The 17,754-nt window shown below is 41.0% G+C and overlaps 1 pseudogene; it reads left to right on the top strand.

Moving 5' to 3' along the window:
- Positions 1-1,972: 1,972 nt before the first annotated feature.
- LOC129767110 (uncharacterized) overlaps positions 1,973-17,754 on the top strand; it is a 40,529-nt pseudogene continuing 24,747 nt past the window's right edge.

The raw sequence follows: 17,754 nt of genomic DNA on the forward strand, positions 1-17,754 counted from the left end.
GCCTGCATACAAGTTTGAACCGCATATATCGTCCCGCTCTACTATAGCGAAACCCACTGCACAGGCAAGTGCAAAGCAATAAATGATACAAGAAAATTACGTCATCATTCGGTCACCATTTGCGGAGAGCAACAAATGGGGAAAGAGAGCAGTGTTGCTAGTAAAACTATACGGTCTATATGAATATACACATTTCAAGGGATAGAGGCGTTAAAAATGGAAAATATAATCTGACTACCCTTCCCTTAGCCTCTATCGAGCTAAATAATCATATAGTTTGCACTCTCTGAGACTTAAAAATCAGGATCTGCTACATTAGCTGAATATGAATCTTTCGCTTTGCGTTGTCCGTACGATCCTGCTGTTTCATGATGCATGGAGAGGTCGGTATGCATATGTTAGAGGCAAAGAAGAAAATAAGCTTTCTGCACCGAAAGCGTATATGATAGCTTCGCTTGCATGCTGGTGTGCAATGAAGTGCGAGCCGATTTTGTGTCGTGATTTGCAGCACATAACAACAATAGAATACCGCTGGGGGAAATGTTTCCTGAAAGATCATATTTGAACGAACGAAAGCGATTTTTTCAATGAGTGGATCATTTGGCAAACACTGTCAATTACAGATAGATTGCCATCATTGTTTGATTGTATCAATGAGTGAACAAACAATACTCAAACAATCAAACTAAACGTTTCTTTAGTTATCATTGAAGTGTTTAATAATGGAATTTTTCAAACATCAAAACATCATACAATCAATATGCAACATATGTCCTAACGTAATCCTGGGTCATCCATGCGGTCTAGTCTCGAACACAATCCTCCTCTAACTTTTTACATTTTTTGGAAATATAGGGCTAAATTTGATGAACCATGGGAAAGGTTATAATGTACAAGCAGTGTTGCCACACGTACAGATTTATCTGGAAAGGTACAGATTTTTTCGATATTTTTGGTACAGATTCTGTACGGTACAGGGTACAGATTTTCGTCGAAAAGTACAGATTGGTACAGATTTTTTCCGCGATTGGTACAGATTTTTTAAATATTTTTTGCTCAGTGTTATTACTTGAAATCACTAGAGATGCGCCCCTTGCTATGAATGAAAGCAAAACAAAACGTATCTGTGAAGCTCAATGTGAAGAGCAGATTTGTGCTCCATGATTGCATCTGTTGTTGTCCTGCTCTCTCTTCCAGTAAACTTGAAAACATTGCCGAGAAAACGTCAAGACACTATGTATAAGAAAGAAAATATGTTGATTGACTTGAAAACCGCCATTTGAAATCATTTACAAGCTTAGCTGAAATAGCCTTTTTCGGTTTTTATTTCGATTACGAAGGTTATAGTGAGAAAAAGTGAAAATGTCCCGTAAAACAACGCTGAAGGATTATTTTAAAAAACAGGAGAGAGCTGACGCAGGTATGTTTTACTGTAAATGGCAAAAATTAGATTATTCGATTTGTTTTTTAGGCAAGATTCTTTCATCACGTCCGCAAATTGATGAAACGGAAAAGTCCAAGACAAAAAAAAGAACGAACGAAAAAGATTCAGAGATGTCGAGTGGTACGAACCTAGTATTAATTTGTTTTTCAATATTGATGTGTGTTTTATTATTGATTTATTTTTAAGGCATGATTATTTCGATACCGCATTCATCATGTGATGAGATGGATGATTTGAATCCCAAAAAACAAGCGAAAGAAACGGATTTTGAGCATTTTGAGATTGGTATGAAACCCGGTTCTATATAGAAAAACAAGTTGTTCATATGTTCATCCGCGCATGACTCTAGAATGAAGTTTTTTTTATATTGTTGTTGTGTTCGTCACTGTTCAAGAGATGTTTTTACGGCGAACAATTGGAAAATTTTGAAAGAAAAACCGGAAAAATCTATTTCCGATATGTTCTATAGTGAGATTCAAATTCACGTTGACGGCATTGAGCTTCGTGTTCCGTTGGTGTCTGGCGAAAATGGCAACAGATTGTAGGTGGAATAAACGCTATTTTGGAATAGAGTTATAGATGAAAATTCCGTATCAAATGTATGTTCTATGTAAAAGTAACTTTTTTTTTGTAAGTAGAGAAAATTCTTGAATTGTGTCTGATAATAGATTTATATGATAATATTGAGTTTTGTTGGAAATGCTAGGGAGTTTACAGAAATATTATTACGTAAGGCTCAGAACCACGTATTTTGAGCACTCAAATAACATCCAGGAACAATTTCTATTAATATTTGTACGATTTGAAAATGTTTTGAGACTTTCTAATCGAATAGAGTTTATTATTTTGTGACATGGTAGATGTTATTGTTGTAATTTCATCATTACATTCACTTGCAACGTAATCTACTATGAAGCATTCAATCGGGAGAAAACGTAACTGCTCAAAATTATTCAAACCAAAAAAATCAATTTTGGGCAGAACGAAGTTCGCCGGGTAAACACATTATTTACAATTCGACATATCTTTATTTTAGGGACACAAATCTCGTGTTACACAGAACATGAAGATATTGCGATCGCAGGACAGAGCACCGAGAAAAGTGTGACAGAAACGGACCCCGTGATTACGCGCCGTAAGAAAATCTTTTTAATCGCATCCTATGATTCCTACCTCTTAATTCATTTTTTTTTATCGATAAGGTTCCGATGATACAGAGAACGCTGATGACCTTGACACAGACATTATAGTTGGAGAACCGGTCACTGAGAGAGTAAGAACTGCCAAAGAAAAATTGCAGAGATTCAGGAATGAATGGACTCGTGAATCAGAATACCGATGCTTCGAAAGATACAAGAAAAATGAATCATTTGCATGGTGTAAGATTTGTCTTGATAAACTGAGTATCAGAAGAGGTGGAAAATCGAACCTCGTAAGCCACCTTCTAACTAAGCGTCATAAGGAGGCTGCTTCGAAAGTTATTGCTGAAGACAATAACAAACTGGACGATTTTGCAAATATTCAGGAACCCGACGAAGCTATGACAACGCAAGCAGAAGTAAGGATTTCTGCATTGGCAGTTGAAAACAACGTTTCGTTCAACTCTATCGATAAGCAGGTAGATGCTCTTCGAACTATTGATCCATATTCTAAGGTGTTGTCCAAAGTTAAGCTCGGAAGGACCATGGCAACCGCTGTCGTTGGTGGAGTGATAGCAGAAGAGCAGCATGCGGAGTTGGTAGAAAAAATTAAAAAACCTAATTTCTCGCTGATCGTCGATGAGTCAACTGATATTAAAGCAACCAAAACTTTGGCAATGGTAGTGAGAATGTGCGATGTTGATGAACAAAATAATATTAAAGTACATGACGATTTTTACGCCGCAATATCCGTCGGTGCTGCTGATCATAAAAGCATTTACAATGCAATTATTGATCAGTTTCATAAGGACGGAGTTCCTTACAAGGAACGTCTGAAAGGATTCGCGTCGGACGGTGCGACCGTGATGATGGGGGTTTCAAATTCCGTAATGCGCTTGCTAAAAATCCATTGTCCAAATCTAGTAGTCGTCAAATGTACATGTCATTCGCTGGCTTTGTGTGCTAGTTATGCATGTGAGAAAATCCCCGATTATCTTGAGCATTTATTGAGGGATATATACCCTATATATCCAATAGTCCAAAAAGGACTAACGAATTCGAGCTAATACAGGAAGTTTTGGAACTCAAGCCGCTGAAAATCTTACACCCTTCGGCCACCCGTTGGCTTTCGTTAGCGGCGGTGGTGAAGAGATGCATTTCACGATTTTCCGAGTTGATTTTGTTTTTCACCATTCAGTATGAATGTGACAGAAATCAGACTGCTTGCAGAATATTGACTGCTCTCAAAGATCTAATGACAAAACCTCTGTTGCTTTTTTTGGAGTATATTTTGCCTCAGATAAATAGATTGAATCGTTTGTTCCAGGCTGAAAAACCTGAATTCACGATGCTACATGAAGAGCTTAAAATTTTTTATTTGATCATTCTCACTAATATCTGTGAGGAATCATACGTTGTTTCAATGTCCAATGCTAGTAAATTTGAAGATCATTTAAAAAGCGGCAAGAATATTTATGCAGAAGAAAATATCAGAACAATGGACAGCGAAAGGCAGACCGTTTTTAAGAACATTTGTCGCAGTTTTTTCGTGGAGTTGATCAAGCAAATGAGAAAAAGATACGATTTTGATGATCCGACGCTCAAGGCTGCGGCTATGCTGAATCCCAAAAACTTTCCCAATTTGACAAGCATCAACGTTATATTAGAGGCGTTTCCAGGGTTCTACGATGGGATTATACAAGATCTGGAGGATGAATTCCGTACCCTGAAGATAAAATTACTCCGTAAGGAAATCATAGATTCAGAAAACGAGCATGTGCAAGATTGGTGGATAAAAATAGGGTGCCTAAAAAGAGTTGACGGCTCACTCGCATTTTCGGCACTTCGATGCCTTGTGTGTAACGTTCTCACTATGCCCCACTCCTGCCGAGCGAATTTTTTCTGAATATAATCAGAATAAAAATAAGCTTCGGAATAGACTCAGCAACATAAAATGCATAAAATGAGGGATTATTATAGAGGTTTGGTGATTCAAACTGAATCTATTTAAAACAATTCACAATTTGACTTCGGATCTATGTCTGATATTTGTAATGCGGTTAGAATCTAATGATGATTGTTTGAATGACTTGATACACGTTCCATACTAGATTCACCAAATGACGAAGAATATAGCGAATATCAGTTGAAAAAATCATTTTTATTTTCAAACTCTCAAAATGATCAAACTGACTAGATGTTTGAAGCACTGTTCCAAACGTGCTCTATTCGTTCTTCTTATTGTCCAATTTAAAATGTCTGAACAAAATATCCGAACATCAATTTTTTTTTGTAATCAAGAAATCTTGATTCTCTATCTTTTTCTTATTCTAGTACACTCTGTCCAACTTCTATAAGACCAGGTGATGATCTTGCTGCTTTGTGTCGTTGAATACAAACAATGCTTCAATTTATATTCTAGTGTGTAGGTATTGGTGACTACCATACACTGCATGATTTTCATATGTGTGTGGGCAAGCGCTGAGCGTGAACGAATGTTTTTGTATTTTTCAAGTGTCGAGTTTCTATAAGACCAGTTACATTTTCCGTTGTTTCAGTTGTTTTGATCAATAAATCTCGAAAATGCCGAAGGGAAAAGTGCTCACGGAGAGAGAGAACAAAGACAAATCGATTCATTCCACCAAGAAAATATTAGTGTCAGAGAAATTGCTCGTCGGGTTGGACGATCCCATCAAGTAGTGCTGGATTATTTGGCGAATCCATAACATAACGAAAAGTTCTTCAATGTATAGCTTATCTTCACTGACGAAAAAAAGTTCAATTTGGATGGTCCTGATGGTTTCAATGGGTACTGGCGTGATTTACGGGAGAAAGGAACTGTATTTTCTAATCAGAAATTTTGGTGGAGGTTGGTGCATGGTTTGGGAGGGATTCTGTGCAATCGGAAAGCTCAAGATAGCTTTCACATCATTCAAGGATTACATATATGTTCTGAAATCCCTCTCCTACCGTTTTTGCGTCGATATCGTCACAAAAAATTCACATTCCAGCAAAACAATGCTACTATTCATACCAGCAAGGAAACTAAGCAATGGATTAGGTACCAAAAACTTATTTTTTTGTTTTTGGACTGGTCGGCTTGCTTTCGAGAAATCCGTTCAGCAGAATTTGGTAAATAGTATTCCAACCCGAATTTTGCAGGTTATTAACCGAAATGGCAAGGTTGCCAATTATTGACATGTAAATCAGCCGATAGTTTTGAATTTTTCATTGATAATACTTATGAATTTTGAAATGGTCTTATAGAAACTGGACAGCTGAAATTATCATATTTAAGTACGATAAATAAACAAACAACTTTTTTAAACGAAATTGACGTTAAACGATGTATGAATGTATCTTGTTGAACAACATTATTTTTCTCAATCATTGATCAATCTCCTCATGGACTCATCAAGCCAGAAGATGGAAGAATATTGTTGGGATATAAGGGCGAATAATGATGTCCATGGCTTCTTGCTATATTTTAAACGAACAATAATAATACAAATAAAAACAGTCATTTTCACCCGACAATTCCCCGTTCACAATATTTCCCACAATGGATCATTGATTGAGCCACTAACGACCGAAAGTAACAACTGCCAATCTAAGCACGGCCGAACCATTCTTCGATCTAATAGTTCACACTCGTTTTAATTATAATTATATTTACACATTCAACCGCCAGAAGCTATGCACTTTCAATAAATCCTCGGAATTTATTGGAACGGTTACGACAGTGCGCGCACGGTCCGCATGGACAAAAACACGGGGCACGTTCATAGTCATTATTCTGAAATCACCAATCTTTAATCGAAAACATAAAACTCCAATAAACTATGCCCGATCGCGGCCGCGAGTCGGGAGATAAATCTTAATAATTCTTCGAGCTGCTTAGTGCGGCTACCCCTCCAACTCCATGGATGAGAGGTGGTTTGGCCGCCACGGCCGATCCTCTAAGTCCGCTGGTTTCGGTCCATTACAAATTCTAGCCTTTCAGCTGCTGCTGCTGTTGCAACGCGGTGCGCAATCTCTGCAATCCACAACCAACCTCCCAATTGACCGACCGGGACTTGCGGCAAATCGCCAAGGTTTCGCTGCATTCTTGTTGCCGTGCGCGTATTTTATGGATGTGTAGCGCAATAACAATAATAACAGCCCCATTCATAGAAAGAGAGAGAGCATGGAAAATGTATTAGCGGCGGAAAGGAGAACCGAGGATCGCGCGCATATCGAATTGGTCGATCGATAGGAAAAAAAAGGAGGAAGGGCGCTCAGCCGGAGGAAAATATTTTTAACGAGGCTCGGCTATAATAATAGTAAATGTTTATTGGAATCAAAGCACAAAGATTTATGGGGAAAACGGGGAGGTTTTGATTGGTTACATATGTTTAAATTTATTAATTCCTTCTGCACCGTAATTGACCTGCCGCAGCCGAGAGTACCAATTTGTTGCACTTTGTGTTGATCGGTGCTGCTGCTGCTGCTGCTGCTGCTTGGGAAATGGTCAATAGTGCATCTAGCAGGTGAACTGTTTCGCAATTTTAATGCATAAATATTCTAAAATTCATTAAAAATTCCTCAACCCAAGTTCGTTGCAATGTTCACCCTCTGCATTCACTTTCAATTTTAATATGCATTAGAGTACTTATCCAAATATTTCCAGCTGCAAATTATTAATGCTCTAAAACCTCCTGCAGTTTCCGCCTAAAGGCGTTCCGATGGCAGCATTAAGTTGCACCTTTGCCTTTATTAGCATGATGAGCGCTAATAAATTACCAGCATGTAAAAACCTTCCCTCCTTTATCAGTGGGCACATCACGCGCCCAAACGCTTCTTTCTAATTTCAATTTGAAGCTAATAACCATTTGAATTACCAAGCGCAAACCGCCGAAAAATTGCACATTTCCCATGACATTATTACAACCGGTGACGACGGATGGATGGGTTCCGTGACGACGGGGCCTGGCTGACCGCAACCGCGACTCAACTCAGAAGACCTTTTGAGGCCATCTCGAGACAGACGGGATAGACAGAGGGAACATAAAATTTAATTTTAAACTGCTTTGAGACAAGTCTGTCCAAAGTCACGAAAAGAAGAAGATATGCCTCGAAAACGAAAGTGAATGCGTTTTTTTTTTGTTGCTCCCTTTGGCGGCCAGCGGTGCAAAAGTCGATCGCTATCTGTACGGGTCCTCGTTGAATGCACTTTTCGAGTACTGCATGATAACGATTATTTCGGGATTTCGGGGTACAGGGCTGACAGTTTTTCTCGATGAAAATATCACTGATACCTCTATTTATTTGATTTTTATTACAATACACTAGATACACTTTCAAACAAACCACTCAAACCAGCGAATTTGACATTTGCGGTGCTAAAGATAACGACATCTAAAATATGGCGGCCTAGCAAGAACCTGGATTGATCATATTCCCTACACATGTTGAAGTCATGTCTTTCATTTAAAACCTAACGTAATTAAAGGGCGAACACGAAATTATTGTGACACATTCAACAGGGCATAACTTTTTTACCATTGGGTAAAAATCAACCAAATTTTGCACACTTTCTCATTGATGTGTATTGTCTACATGCTGTCAAACTCGAAGTCGTGTTTTTCGATTCAACGAAAATGGAGGTGAACCAACGCGAGTCGAGAGAACAAATTCTTTCCAAACACCTGGAATTTCCTGACCTGTCGCACCGGCAGTTGGGAAAAATGTTGAACATTCACCATTCAACCGTCTCCAGAGTGTTGAAGCGGTTCCAGGAGCGGTTGACGTTGGACCACGGCAAAGGATCTGGAAGAAAACCGGGACCGGAGAACAAAAAGACGGAGGGAAAGGTGAAGCGGATGATTAAAGCAAATCCCAACGTTTCAAGCCGTGATTTGGAAGGTACAGAACATCCCAAACCGCGATGAGTGGCAACAATCGACGGCTAAACCTACGAGAAGATGCTGACAAAATATGGCTGCTGTGTGATGGACGACGAAACGTATATAGAAGCCGATTTTAAGCAAATTCCGGGGTTGGAGTTTTTCAACGGCAAGAGCAAGTTCGATGTGGACGACAAATTTAAGAAGAAGAAAATGTCGAAGTTCGCCTCCAAATACCTCGTTTGGCAGGCCATCTGCTCTTGCGGACTGAGGAGTGAGCCTTTCGTGACAAAGGGCACAGTAAATGGCGAGATCTACAAATCTGAGTGCCTCGAGAAGCGCCTTTTGCCGTTCTTGCAGCAACACGACGAAGCTCCGCTATTTTGGCCAGATTTGGCATCATGCCACTATTCTAAAAGTGTCCTGGAGTGGTATGAGGTCAATTCTGTCAATTTTGTTCTAAAGGACATGAACCCACCAAACTGTCCGGAGCTGCGCCCGGTGGAGCAGCACTGGGCAATAATGAAGCGGGAACTTCGGAAGAGCAAGAAGACAGTCAAAGACGAGAAGGATATGTCAAGAAAATGGAAAAAAAACTGAGAAACTGGTACCGGATGACTCTGTGAAGACTTTGATGGAGGGCATCAAGCGAAAATGCGTTCAATTTTACACCTCAAGGCTCCATCGATTAACTTTTCTTTTGATTTTTGAAGTAAATATATGTATAAAACTACCCTAAAATTTTGGTTTGATTCTAAACATTATAAGAAAATTGACATGACATTTTCGGTGTCGCAATAATTTCGTGTTCGCCCTTTAACTAAGCAAACCTGGCTGAATTCTAAGTCCTGGATGAAATTTAAATTAAATATTATAAGCAGATATCCAAAAAAGAGTGTTGTGCCCGGGACACGCCATTAAAAAACATCAAAAAAGAATGTTGACTGCTCGCTGGCAGGAACAATACAGTGTGATAGAAATTGCGAATGCTCTGCTTAACGTTTGCATAAAAAATGGACTTTTTTCGAATGATGATGAAAAAAACTAAGACAGACAAATAATTTAGTTTGATAAATTTTCCAAGGGAAGGTAATTACGAGAGCAGTCCGATAAGTACTTAGCCTACAAAAAAAAACAAAAATTTTGGAAAAGTGGCGATTTATTTCTCAACACAGTCTCCTTTTAGCTCGATTCACTTGATCCAGCGATGCTCCAACTTCTTTAATCCATCTGGAAAATACGTTTTCTCGAGGTCTACAAAGTAGGCCTCCCTGGCGGCAATGATCCTCTCATTGGACCCAAATTTCTGCCCGGCGAGAGAATTTTTCAAGTTTGGAAACAAAAAAAAACGCACGGGGCCAAATCTGGAGAATACGGTGGATGGGGCAACAGTTCGTAGTACAATTTGACCAATTTGGCCGTGGCGACGGCGGAAATTCCATTGTTTCCATTTTTTATAAAATCCACGTACACACACGCTTCCGCACACAGCCAAAACAGCCAAAGTCCGATTCGGCTGAAATTTTGACAGTAGCCGTTTATGAGAATGTTTTACATGATAAGTAATCTCTCTTGCGATACTGACACCATCGGGCGATGAGGCTAAGTACTTATCGAGCCGCCCTCGTATATTAGCTCACTTGCAAAAAAAAAGTTACGCCCTTGCGAGCGGCCTTCCGGCAGTTAACCGGGACATTCGCCATGGCGCACGAAAACATGCGTGTAGGCATGTTTTTGGGTTCTTTCTTCGTTTTATTCATCAATTCCGTCTCAGTTTTCGCGACAAAATTGTTAGAGTGGATTTTACGCTTCAGGTTTGCCCAGAAATTCTCGATGGGACGCACCTGGGGGATGTTAGGCGGGTTCGCCGACTTGGGTACCACATGGATATTCAGCCGCTCCATCTCCTCTAACGATCGCTTCGAGTAGTGGGCCGCGTATCCACCTTCATGGTATTTCTTGATGAACGACGCAACTTCCGCACTTCGTACTATAAATTTCCCCATTCACGGCCAGTCCGGAGCCAAAGAAGAGCGGCTTTGACATCCCTTTCTCGTTGATTGTCAGTCACAGCAGCACGTTATTGAGCAACTTGGTGTGTGAAATAAACTTCAGTTCGGAGCTCACTTCCTTCGTGGGGGAAGTAACGGGTGTTAAATAAGAAATGAGATTTTTTTTATACCTTTCAGTAACTCAAATAAAGCGCGTAAAATTTTCTTTCTCCAAGAAAATTGCTCATTGGGCTCCCTAGAAACAGTAGGAGTGTTTGGTTTTGCTAGTTTGAATTTAGTCAAAGCAAAGATGGCGTCGAAACAGCACGTGCTCCGCGAACGCATTGTACGGTTCTACGAAACGCATTTCCAGCAAGGAAAAAAGTTCACGGTGGCACATTTTAAGGAAGAAAATGTACCTGACTGTTCCCTGAACGTAGATCGGAAGGTCGGAAGTGGTCGTCCGATGACGATAATTACGAAGCAGAGGAAGACATCGTTAAAGAAGCTGTTTGACAACAAGGACGCAACCAGCCTGCGTGACGCCGGTCGGAAATATGGCTGCTCCCACGTATTGATCCATCGGACCCTCAAAATGGAAGGAATCGTCTGCAGGAAGAAGACGAGGTCGCCGGAGTACACGGATGAACAGATTGAGACGGTTAAATCACAGTGTCGGTGGATGACCAAAAATAACCGCGGGACGTCTTTCGTTCTGGGCGACGAAAGCTTTTCAAAACGCTGTCCAAAACGCATATTCCAAGAAATGATAATTACTACTCCAGCGACAAGTCATCCACACCGCCTGAAGTGAAATATAAGTTCAAACACAAGTTTGAAAAAAACCTTATGTTGTACATCGCCATTTCCGACCGGGGCATTTCAAAGCCTTGGTTTAAGCCGAGCGGTCTGGCAATCAACCAACAAATCTATCGAAAAGAGTGCCTCGATAAAAACCTGCTGCCGTTCCTGAACGAGCATCACGCGGATGGGAAGTACGTCTTCTGGCCGGACAAGGCGTCTTCCCATCACGCCAAGAAGACGCTGGCGTATCTTGAGGAGAAAAAGATACCGTTCGTGCCGAAAGATCGTAACCCAAAAATACGAAGTGCCCTGCCAGTCACTGCCATCCAGGGTGAGATAGGTCTCGTCGTCCATCACCACCGCCACGTCGCGATTCGCCGAGAAAAACGGGTTGACCATCTTATTCAGCCGCTGCCGCTGTGTCATTGTCTGCAGCTCCGAGATCAGTGGACAGAACATTCGCTTCCTGACATGTATGTCCATGTTCGCCAGATACTCCCGGCCAAGCGCACGCAGCGATGTAGCCACTTTTCCCTCGATCTTCCTCGTCAGTATCCTTTGGAGTTTCTTGTCACTCAGGGTCGTCGGCCGTCCGGAACCGGGCTTTCTTTCGATGCTCTGATTGTTGTCCAATAGTGCCAAGATGTTGTAGATGTCGGAACGGGCGTATCCAGCGTCCACAAAGTGCCGCACGATGTCCGTTTTCGACGCGGCGGGGTACCGTTTTTTGAACGCGCACACTTCTGAACAGAATAGCTTCACTGTTTTCGCCATCACGGTTAGAGTCCGACTGATAGAGCTGTCCATTTTTTTTCTACTGACTCATGAGTTACTATGATTGATGCTGCATGGGTAGTTTCGTCAGTAAACCCATGAAAAATCGGCAATTTTTGGCCATTTTTTAATGCAAACGTTATTCCTCAATCGGCATAAGCTCCGGAGTATTTGCCGGATTCCACAGCTTGGGAACACACAGTTACGTGATTATCATTGTGCAACTTAATCGAACATGTATAGGGATAGTCTGCCAAGTCGGACCTGGAAGGGCAACCAACTATATTCTGTTACGGAAAAGGCAACAATCTGTTTTTAATGGGGTATTCTAGTGTAGAGACACGAATTTGGTTTTTTCGAGAATATTGTCAGTATTCATTATTTTAATCTTTGTTTTGACCAATACAACAAGCACTAAATGGGTAAACAAATTAAAATTAGAATAGTTATAAGTGTGTGGAGTGTGGGAGTCAAAAAAACGATTCCAGTCACTCTATTTATCTGTAACAAAAAAAAAACCTAGCAGGTTCTGAATTTGTTAAGACACACAAAACACTTGCTTTGTTTTTAGCACGTTTTTTATGATGATTTCAATTTTTTTAAATATTAAAATAAACAAAATATAATTTTGTATTAGTTCATGCGATAGAGAGTGTTCGTGACCCACAGCGCGAAAGAGGGGCAAGTATCCCTATCTCCAAAGTTTAAGCGTAAACAACATAGTTTTTTGCCACTTCGAATATGTCTAATTTCGTACCAACGAGAGTGCTTTTGCGGGGAGTGTTACTTCATTACTTCAATATGAAGAAAAAAGCTGCGGAAAGTAATCGCATTTTTGTGGAAGTTTGTGGTGACAGTGCTCCAGCAGAGCGAACGTGTCAGACGTGGTTTGCATGGTTTAAAAGTGGTTATTTTGACGTGGAAGACGAAGAACGTTCCGGACCGCCAAAAAAGTTTGAAGATGAAGAGTTGAAGGCTTTACTCGATCAAGATCCGTCACAAACGCAACAAGAACTTGCAGATACACTTGGAGTAGCTCAACAAATCATATCCGATCGTTTAAAAGCAATGGGAATGATAAGAAAGATAGGACATTGGGTGCCGTATGAATTGAAGCCACGAGATGTCGAACGCCGTTTTTTCACGTGCAAACAACTACTCCAACGGCATAAAAGAAAGGGTTTTTTGCATCGAATCGTTACTGGTGATGAAAAGTGGGTCCATTACGACAATCCTAAACGTCGGCAACGTATGGATACCCCGGCCATGTATCAACATCGACGGCCGCGCGGAATATTCACTGCCAGAAGGTTATGCTGTCTATTTGGCGGGGCCAGCTTGGTGTGGTGTACTATGAACTGCTAAAACCGAATGAAACCATTACGGGGGACCTCTACCGATGACAGTTGAAGTGTTTGAGTCGGGCACTGAAGGAAAAACAGCCACAATACGAGCAAAAAAACGATAAAGTTATTTTGTAGCACGACAATGCTCGGTCGCATGTCGCGAAACCGGTCAAAACATACTTGGAAACGCTGAAATGAGAGGTCCTATCCCACCCGCCGTATTCTCCAGACATTGCTCCGTCCATTTTTGTAACCATTTTTGCGGAATAAAGCATTATTTTTTGAAAAAAACGAAGACACTTGCCGGTACTCCTATTAGCAATTCAACTGTAATAGGATCGTGTTTATCGCGTACATTTTTCTCATGTTGTATATTACAAATTAGCCATTTTTAGGCGTAAGAATATTGCTATTGTTCGAATGTTCACAGTTGAGCTATATACACAGCGGGACTGTTGATATGAGACTTCCATTGTTGTGTTATAAATAGCACCAATTACCAATTACCGCAGCAGACCGTAATTCGAGCAGTAAGGGGCTGGGACTACCGCCACATGATGATTGTTGCGTGGACTTAGTAGCTAGAATAACACACAAAGATGGTCAGTTGAAGGTCCCGAGTTATGAGCTCATGATTGTTCGCTTAGTAGCGGACACGCAACCAATTAGGCTACGAAGACCCCCTCATCCAAACCTCTCTCTCCTGACCGAAATGCAGTATGTGGAGCATAACACAACTACAATCATTGCAAGTAAAGCATCGCTGATAAATCCAGTGTTTAGAGTATTTTTTTTTTATTAATCCGATTATTTTTACAGGCTCAGTTACATAAGTTTAATGGAGCCAAACTCTTAACTATATTTCAACTAGCATATATCAACATGTTGTTTCCTTAATTCTATGGTTAATGAAATAGGAAACCGATTACTCGCGGTCGACTCGAGTTTAGAAGGGTGACACATTTTCATTAGGAAAAGGATGGGATGTAAGGAGATGTGTGTTTACACTCGCACTCACATTCACATTCACATTCACATTCTCATTCACACTGACACTTCACACTCAATTCTTAAAACTATCCTTACATTTAATATGTGTTTACAATTTAACTTATTCTAATGTTAGTAGGAAGGGAACCGATAGCTCGCGAAGGACGAAAAGGAGGGGAAAAGGATGTATGAACAATCACACTCGAAGATCGATAGCTTTAAGGAAAACATATATTTGGGACATGTAATCAAGGTCTAACCGAGCCAACACATCTCTCAACGGCACATTGGACTGCTTTCCTCCGGTCCGAAGGGAGTTTTCTAAATTCGATCTGGCGACAAGATACAACTCGCACGACCAAACAACGTGTTCGATGTCGTCGTAACCATGGCCACAACCGCAGAGATTGCTGTCGGCAAGATTAAAACGAAAAAGCAGCGCGTCTAACGAACAGTGATTGGACATGAGTCGGGAGAAGGTGCGAATAAAGTCCCGACTCAAGTCCAGACTTTTGAACCACGGATTGAGGCTAACCTTAGGGATAATTGAGTGGAGCCACCGGCCCAATTCATCTTCGTTCCATTTGCGTTGCCAGTTAACGATGGTATTTTTACGAACTAAAGAATAAAATTCATTGAAGGCGATTTGACGCTGATAAATTTCGCCTTCAATTGCACCCACCTTTGCTAATGAGTCAGCCCTCTCATTACCCAGAATTGAGCAATGTGAAGGGACCCAGACAAAGGTAATGACATAACAGCGTCTGGATAAAGCACTCAAAATTTCTCGTATTCTCTCAAGGAAGTACGGCGAGTGCTTTTCCGGCCTCACTGAACGGATAGCTTCGACAGAGCTCAGACTATCCGTTACAATGTAATAGTGTTCAACAGGTCGTGAGGCGACGCTGTCCAGCGCCCAGTGTATTGCTGCCAATTCAGCAATATACACTGAGCAAGGATACTGAAGACTGTGTGAGGTGCTAAAAAATTTGTTGAACACTCCAAATCCTGTGGACTCATTCATAGAGGACCCATCAGTAAAGTGCATATTATCACAATTGACACGCCCATACTTTGCTTCGAAAATCGTAGGAACGATCCCCGATCGATGATAATCTGGAATTCCATGGATATCCTGCTTCATGGACAGATCAAAATGCACAGAGGAATTGATGTAGTCAGGAAAACAAACACGGTTGGGAATATACGAAGAAGGATCAACCTGCATGGAGACGAATTCATGATATGAGCTCATGAATCCAGAATGAAAATTTAGCTCGATCAGCGGCTCAAAATTTCCGATCACCAATGGGTTCATAACCTTACACCGGATGAGGAACCGAAGAGATAATAAATTGAAGCGATCTTTAAGTGGGAGTACGCCTGCCAAAACCTCGAGGCTCATGGTATGCGTTGAGGGCATACATCCCAACGCAATACGGAGACAAAGATACTGAATTCGCTCGAGTTTAATGAGGTGTGTTTTGGCAGCTGATTGAAAACAGAAACTGCCATACTCCATCACTGAGAGAATAGTTGTTCGATACAACATTATAAGATCTTCGGGATGGGCTCCCCACCAGGTGCCGGTAATTGTACGGAGAAAGTTTATTCTTTGTTGACATTTTTTACTCAGATACCTAATATGGGTCCCCCAAGTACATTTGGAGTCGAACCAGACCCCAAGATACTTGAATGACATAGCATGAGTGATCGGTTTACCCAAAAGTTGAAGCTTTGGTTTTGCTGGTCTATGCTTCCTAGAAAAAACCACCATCTCTGTTTTCTCCGTGGAGAATTCGATCCCTAGCCCAATGGCCCAGGTTGAAAAATTGTTCAAAGTATCTTGTAAGGACCCGTGCAGGTCGGATTCGTTTGATCCTACGACAGACACCACTCCATCATCTGCAAGTTGTCTTAGGCTGCAATTTTGTGTAAGGCAATTGTCGATGTCACTTACATAGAAGTTGTACAAAAGAGGGCTTAAACATGAGCCCTGGGGGAGTCCCATGTAGGAGACCCGACTTACTGTCGAATTCCCGTGGGAAAAATTCAAATGTTTCTCACAAAGCAAGTTATATAACATATTATTCAATAGAGGCGGCAGACACCGAGAGTGTAATTTGTCTGACAGGACCTCTATTGAAACTGAATCAAAGGCCCCCTTTATGTCCAAGAATACTGAAGCCATTTGTTTTTTTCGGCGTAAGCCATTTGAATTTCTGAAGAAAGCAACGCAAGACAATCATTTGTCCCCTTGCCCCTGCGGAACCCATATTGTGTATCTGAGAGTAGGCCATTCGTTTCAACCCATCGATCAAGGCGAAACAAGATCATTTTCTCCAACAATTTCCGGATACAAGACAGCATTGCTATTGGGCGGTACGAATTGAAGTCGGACGCGGGTTTTCCGGGTTTTTGAATAGCTAAAACTCGTACTTATCTCCAATCATCTGGAACAATATTATGTTCCAGAAACCGATTGAATAAATTCAACAAGCGATGTTTCGCCACATCAGGGAGGTTTTTCAACAAGTTGAACTTAATTCGATCCGATCCCGGAGCAGAATTGTTACATGAAAGGAGAGCAAGAGAGAATTCTACCATCGAAAACTCAGAATCAAGATCGCACCTATCTTGTGGTATATCTCGAACAATCTTTTGCACAGGAGCGGAATCAGGACAAACCTTCCGTGCAAAATTAAAAATCCATCGATGTGAATATTCCTCGCTTTCATTCGTTGAAGAGCGATTTCTCATGTTTCGAGCCACTTTCCATAATTTTTTCATTGACGTTTCTCGTGACAAACCTCCCACGAAATTTCGCCAATAAGCTCGTTTTTTCCCTTTGATCAAGTTTTTAAATTGATTTTCAAGGTCCAAATACGTCTGAAAATTTTCAGGGGTTCCACGTTTCCGAAAAGCTTCAAATGCATTCGATTTTTCTACATAAAGCTTGGAACATATGCTATCCCACCATAGATTGGGAGGCCTTCGACGAATAGTGGAACCTGGGATGGGTTTCGTTTGAGCGCGAACCGCGCTGTCATAGATCAAACGAGAAAGGAAGTTATACTCCTCCAATGGAGGTAAACCATCTCTGGAATTGATGGCTAGAGCAATCGCGTCCGAATATTTTTTCCAGTCAATGTGTCTTGTGAGGTCATATGCCATGTTTATAGATTCAGAAGAATTCGACCCAATGGTGATGGAAATTTTGATTGGCAAGTGATCACTACCGTTGGGGTCCTGGATTACATTCCACTTGCAATCTAACGATAGTGAATTCGAGCAAAGCGAGAGGTCAAGAGTACTTGGGTTAGCAGGAGGTTTAGGAACACGTGTTGTTTCCCCAGTGTTCAAAACGGTCATATTGAAGCT

Source organism: Toxorhynchites rutilus, chromosome 2 (assembly GCF_029784135.1).
Source record: "Toxorhynchites rutilus septentrionalis strain SRP chromosome 2, ASM2978413v1, whole genome shotgun sequence".
Lineage (NCBI taxonomy): Eukaryota > Metazoa > Arthropoda > Insecta > Diptera > Culicidae > Toxorhynchites > Toxorhynchites rutilus.